Raw genomic sequence first — 6,000 nt, forward strand, 5'->3', positions numbered from 1 at the left:
AATCATTAAGTTGCACCTGCAGCCCCACCTTGCTCTCTCGTTCCTGCAACTCTGAGGAAAAGACAGTTACACGAAGAAGAGTTGAGAGAACGGAAAAGACAAGTGTGCAAGAAAAAAAAAAACTCTTGCTTACTGGCTGTTAAAATGCTGTTGGCATTGTGGAACATCCTGGGGCTTGTCTTACAACATAACAAGGCTTTGGGCAACGTTATCACAGGCCTCCCTGGCCTGACTGGCCTCATATCATTTGTCTCTTTCAAGAGAGGGGTAGAACAAGCATTTCTGTTTCTCCTCTGTAAAGTAAACCACAATCTAACATGACTGGATAGTAGAAAATGAGCGATCCTCTGACCAGCTCCTACCTTTCTCCTTTAGTTACATCTATGGTCTTTAAAGTGGAGGATGGAAGGAATGTGTCCCGGCCACATACATGCCCCAGTGTTTTCCCATGTTCTCCCTGTGTCTGTGTGTTTACCTGCACTTGTGTCTTGTTAAGTGTCTGTGTGAGGTTTTCAGTTTGCTTGTTTTTTTTGTTGTTGGTTTCACCCATGTCTAGTTTGGTCCTTGTGTGTATTTAACGGTTCCTTCCCTAGTTAGTCTCGGTCAGATTCTTGTCATGTTATTCTTTGTGTGAGTATCCCCTTGTGTTTATCAAGAGTTTTTGGACGAATCAATACTTTTTTGTGATCCTGCCTTTGTCTTTCTGCATTTGGGTTCACCCTCATGCACTCACCGTGACAGAATGAAGATTTGAAATTATACAAATGTGGCCAAGAAGAAGAGGGAGTATGTCACACATCCAGGTGCAGAGCAAATAATGTAAATATCCATTAACAGATTTAATGGAAAAACTGACAGAGGGGATAGTGAACAAAGACGAACCCTGTATGAATGAGAGGAACAAACAAGGTATTTATAGAATAAGAATAGACTAACAAGCAGCCCATTCATATAAATGCTAATCTGTTCTGATAAGATGTATGGAGATACCTCTTAGTTTGGCTCTTTTAATCAAAGATCTCATAATTGAACTTCAGTCATTCTTTGTCCATGCAGTACAAATGGTAATAATGCCACAGTGGAGATAATAGCACAAATGAAGTCTTCAGAATGCCTGTTATTATCTTCATCAAGAGACAGCTAATGATCATTTCAGCACACAATGATAATTGACAATTTGGGCCTATGTCTTTCAGCAGGAATGTTGAAGAGGCTGCGGAAATAACACGCAGTCCATCTACCCTATCCTATGCTGTTCTCACAGGTTATTAGTATTTAATGGGAGAGGTTGGAAACAATGTAGGAAAGCAATGACACAACCAGAGGGCATATTACCTCTGATGTTCAGCAGTTAACCTTTCCCTATTTGAATACAAATATATTATAGATGGGTTTCTGGGGGACAGCGTACGTTCTGTGAGAGAAGTGGGATGTGAATAGGTGGCACACCTCTCTTCTCCTCGGCTTTGAGAAAGCCCTCATCGGGCCGTCTGACTTTAGTCTTGTCCTGAAGGAACTGCTCCAGTTTCAGAGCGTGGCAGATCGTTCTCTGGAGCTCCCTCGTCTCGTCGGCGTGACTCTCGCAATCCTTCACCCGCTGGTCATGTGATCGGGCCGCTCGCACCCGGGCCTCCTCCCTGCACGCAGTGGGATGAAAACATGTCATAGAGATTTGGTTTCGACATCAGAGAGCCTCAGCATCGTCCGGTGTGTGAGCGAAGTGACTTTGACACATCCACACAGCAGCACAAAAGGATGGGATTGAGGTGTTGAAAGCAAAGGAGCCGGTTCCTATCTCCATTGCAGACATTCCTCTACTTCACTACGTTTTATTTAATGGAATATGCACCGCTTGCTTTACATCTCGCCATGGACAATGGATTTGGTCAATAACCTTTTTTCTGTATTGAAGAGAGGAAGGGAATGGTACCTCATATCCATGTTTTCTATGGCCTCTTCCAAAACACTTTGCTTCTCATGCCTTGTGGCCAATAACTCCTGAGGAATAAAACCAAGGTTAAGAACTAGCTTTGGAATTATGGAGACTGAAATACTCTTCAATTGAAATCCTAACCCTCTGGAGTTTGTTGTGTAGCTGCAGAAAGGTCTGTTTCTCTCCTCTCATGGTGTCAATGTCCTGGCGAAGTTGGGAGTTGGTCGATACCATGCTGCTGTACTTGCTTTGAGTCTGGTGGACATACAGTGTTTTGTTCATTTATATGAGTGGTGTCCTTATATTAATACTAAGGAACATTCTTTATGACTATAATACACTTCTAACTAAACGCCAACAGCAATCAGAATTTAGTCCATTTTGCTGGCATGAACCTCTGTGGATCACTGGATTGATCTGTAACTGGAAAATATTTTTATTTCAAAACTGAAAGTCACTAAACAGGCATGGCCGAAGAGCACCCAACACTGAAATCAGTACAGGAACAAACGTCATTGTCTGATGTGCTGGTGAAAGTTTTGCAGAGCAAAACCATGTTAGAATATCAAGCTATTGGCTGTGTTCTGCTTCACTCTGCCATTGCAGAAGTTACAATTCGAAATGGAGCCTTTGTAGCATGTACTAACACACTGTAGATAGTCGAGTACCATGTCAAAATGATTGACATGGTACTCGTCATTGATTGAATAATTGATTATAATCATATTGTAGCACCAAAGTTTTGGCTTTGGCTCAGGCAGGGAGTCTTTCTTCAGTTTGAAGTTCAGTGGTACTTCAAGACTTCTGTGTGTTGAAGTACCACTTAGGATATTGTTGAAAATAAATCAATGCTCTGGATAAGAGCATCTGTTAAATGTAAATGTACCTCTGATATATATTACAGGTTACTTTAATGTACCTGCGTCATTGTAATCAACACATTTGTCAAGATCACCAGGGGCCTCATGTATATAAACGATTGCGCAGCTTTCATACCAGAAGATGGTGTACGGCCAAAACTCGAAAAGTACCTACGAACAGAAATATTCACATGTATAAAACCGGTTGTACGCCAGGTCCTGCGCACCTTTCCTTTATAAATCCCAATCAACGTGAGATTGACCGCGCGAGAACGAGCCACTGACCCCGCCTTGCCTCCTCCCATAAATGCAAAAAAGAAACATTTCACAGACTGTGAGATCAGAGGTGGAGGCGAGAAAATGTGTCCTGTTTGTCGGCCTGTCATCAGGTATTAGCAACAAAAAAGTCGGCTGAGTGGAAAACTGTCACTATTTGCGCCCTTTCTTGTTTGTAACCTGTAGCACTTTCATTTAGCTAAATGTAAAGTGAATTAGAAATACAATTATTATTATTATAGGGCCGTAAATGGCGATAGCATTTCCTGTTTTGGGTTTTGGCATTTTGATGTGATCATCCACATTAATGATCAAACTTTTATTTTTATGTTTTTTTGAATAGTCAACGTCATAGACGTATGACAGTAACTGTAGTGGAAACTTTATTTTGTAATGTTTGGTGAGTTTCTGCACTTTTCGGTTAGAATTCGCCACGTTACAGAGCCAGACAAGACCTTGCGGACGGTCCGCACATTCTCACGTCTGCTCAAAAGTTTCTGTGACGGCCCGCACATTTTCACGTCAAGTATATTTTTATACATCACACCGTGTGCGTGAAAACCAGCGTACGCAAGCTTTTTGTGCATACGCAACGTTTATACATGAGGCCCCAGGTGTTCAAGAGCTTGAGTAAGAGGTGAGTCATTAGCAAGCCATTTCCTGTCTTTGAGACACTCTGAACCCGAAGAACCGCTGGCATTTTGTGCACATTGTGGGTTGGGTATAGCCTGGTCCTAACCAGACTCTCGTACATTTCATTTGTACAGAGAGTCTGGCCTCGCTCCATTGACAAGCGTTGACTTCCTTGTAGGCGGGTACTCTGTTGAAGTTTAAAACTATTGGATCTGACCAGAGCCACTCTGATCTGCCATAACCAATCACTAGCGTTCGCCTTAGCCAATTCCTTCACCACCACTGTAACAGAGCTAGCTGCCGTAGCTGGAAAATCTAACTGTTCCCGAACCCCGTGGGGAGGAGGGCCGCAACATCATGGCCACCAACAAAACTCAGCAAAATTTGTTCTTGCTCCGGCTTTAGTTTATAGATATTCGGCAGTGTTGCCACAACGGACCGAATGGCTTTGCTCGCATCTTTCTCCGCCACCATTACGGAACTACAACACAAACTAGCGCACAACATCAACGTCATGGTTCTCAGCCACTCCCTCTGTTCGCTGATTCGCCGGTAGAAAATCTACCGGAGACATCTGACTTACGTACCTCATGGCCAGACCTAGTACAAAAGCATAATCAAAATTGAGCGGAAGTACGTAGGAGGGCAGAGCCAGGCTAGGTTGGGTAAGCTGATCCTAATGGACAAGCTCTAGACAGAATAATGCAATCTTAGGATCTATTAACTGAGTCAACGACTGAGAGAATCCCTCCTTTTCCGTATTTCATTATATAAACGTCATGTTGTTTACAGCTGTATGCATGTATGTCCACATTTCTCTGTTATAATTCAGTTTACAAATTAATACATATACAGTATATTTTGGTGTAGAAAACTCTATTCTCTTTCAAGTCATACAAAAACAATTCTAAGAAGAATGTCAACAATCAATATTTAATGTCACCATATCCCCATCTAACAATGATAGGTTGTGTACAGGGATGTAAACAGGGGTTAGAGGGAGGCCTGGTGAGACCAACTGGAGTCCAGCCAGTAGGATAAGTGTTAGCTGAGAAGGACTAGATCAGAGCCAGTCTCAGCAGGGCTACCTGTCTTGGCTGAGACATAGACTAAGACTAGAGCCAGTCTCAGTAGGGTTACCTGTCTTGGCTGAGACATAGACTAAGACTAGAGTAGAGCCAGTCTCAGTAGGGTTACCTGTCTTGGCTGAGACATAGATTAAGACTAGAGTAGAGCCAGTCTCAGTAGGGTTACCTGTCTTGGCTGAGACATAGATTAAGACTAGAGTAGAGCCAGTCTCAGCAGGGCTACCTGTCTTGGATGAGACATAGACTAAGACTATAGTAGAGCCAGTCTCAGCAGGGATAACTGTCTTGGCTGAGACATAGATTAAGACTAGAGTAGAGCCAGTCTCAGTAGGGTTACCTGTATTGGCTGAGACATAGATTAAGACTAGAGTAGAGCCAGTCTCAGCAGGGCTACCTGTCTTGGATGAGATATAGACTAAGACTATAGTAGAACCAGTCTCAGCAGGGATAACTGTCTTGGCTGAGACATAGACTAAGACTAGAGTAGAGCCAGTCTCAGTAGGGTTAGTATGAGCCAATTTGGCTGAGACAGACTAGATCAGAGCAAGTTTCAGTAGGGAATGTATTAGCTTGGCTGAGACGTAGACCAGAGAAGGCACAGGCTGAAGGTGACAAAAGGAAGCCAGTGTAACATAAAGACCTAGGTGAAATATGAGGAAGGTAGATTTCAAGGTATAAGGAGTGAAGGTGAATGTGTATACCAGGACAGACTAGGAAACCAAAAAGAAAGAGTAAGTTTCATACAATTCCTACAAATACAAAAGATAGGGCCTTGTTGTTGATTTATAAATGAATAGGAACAATTGCCAACCTTTTCCAATCGTGTGGTCAGTCTTTGAATGTTTCTAGTGAGGTTGTCGTTTGAAGCTGAACCTCTTCTTTCCTTGTCGATCTTCTTCTGAGTATCCCAGATCTGAAAAAGGCCAGAAGAATACCTAACCAGTGACACTACACACCCACTAATCACTGTTTGGCTGGAAAAGAAGCAAGAACACAACACAAAATCATTCCACCAACGAGATTCAGTCTTTCTAATCTAGACAGATTAAGTCTCTCTATGTCACTCAAACCCTGTTAGTGGCAAGATGGGTAAAGGGTCAATTTCTTGGGGAAAAGGCGGGGAAAGGTAATGGCCAATTAGATTAGGTAAACAGCAGGGAGCTCTTATAGATGGTTTTTCACACCAACGACAGGCCCTGATGGCCGCTGG

The sequence above is a fragment of the Osmerus mordax genome, chromosome 5 (assembly GCF_038355195.1).
Source record: "Osmerus mordax isolate fOsmMor3 chromosome 5, fOsmMor3.pri, whole genome shotgun sequence".
NCBI lineage: Eukaryota > Metazoa > Chordata > Actinopteri > Osmeriformes > Osmeridae > Osmerus > Osmerus mordax.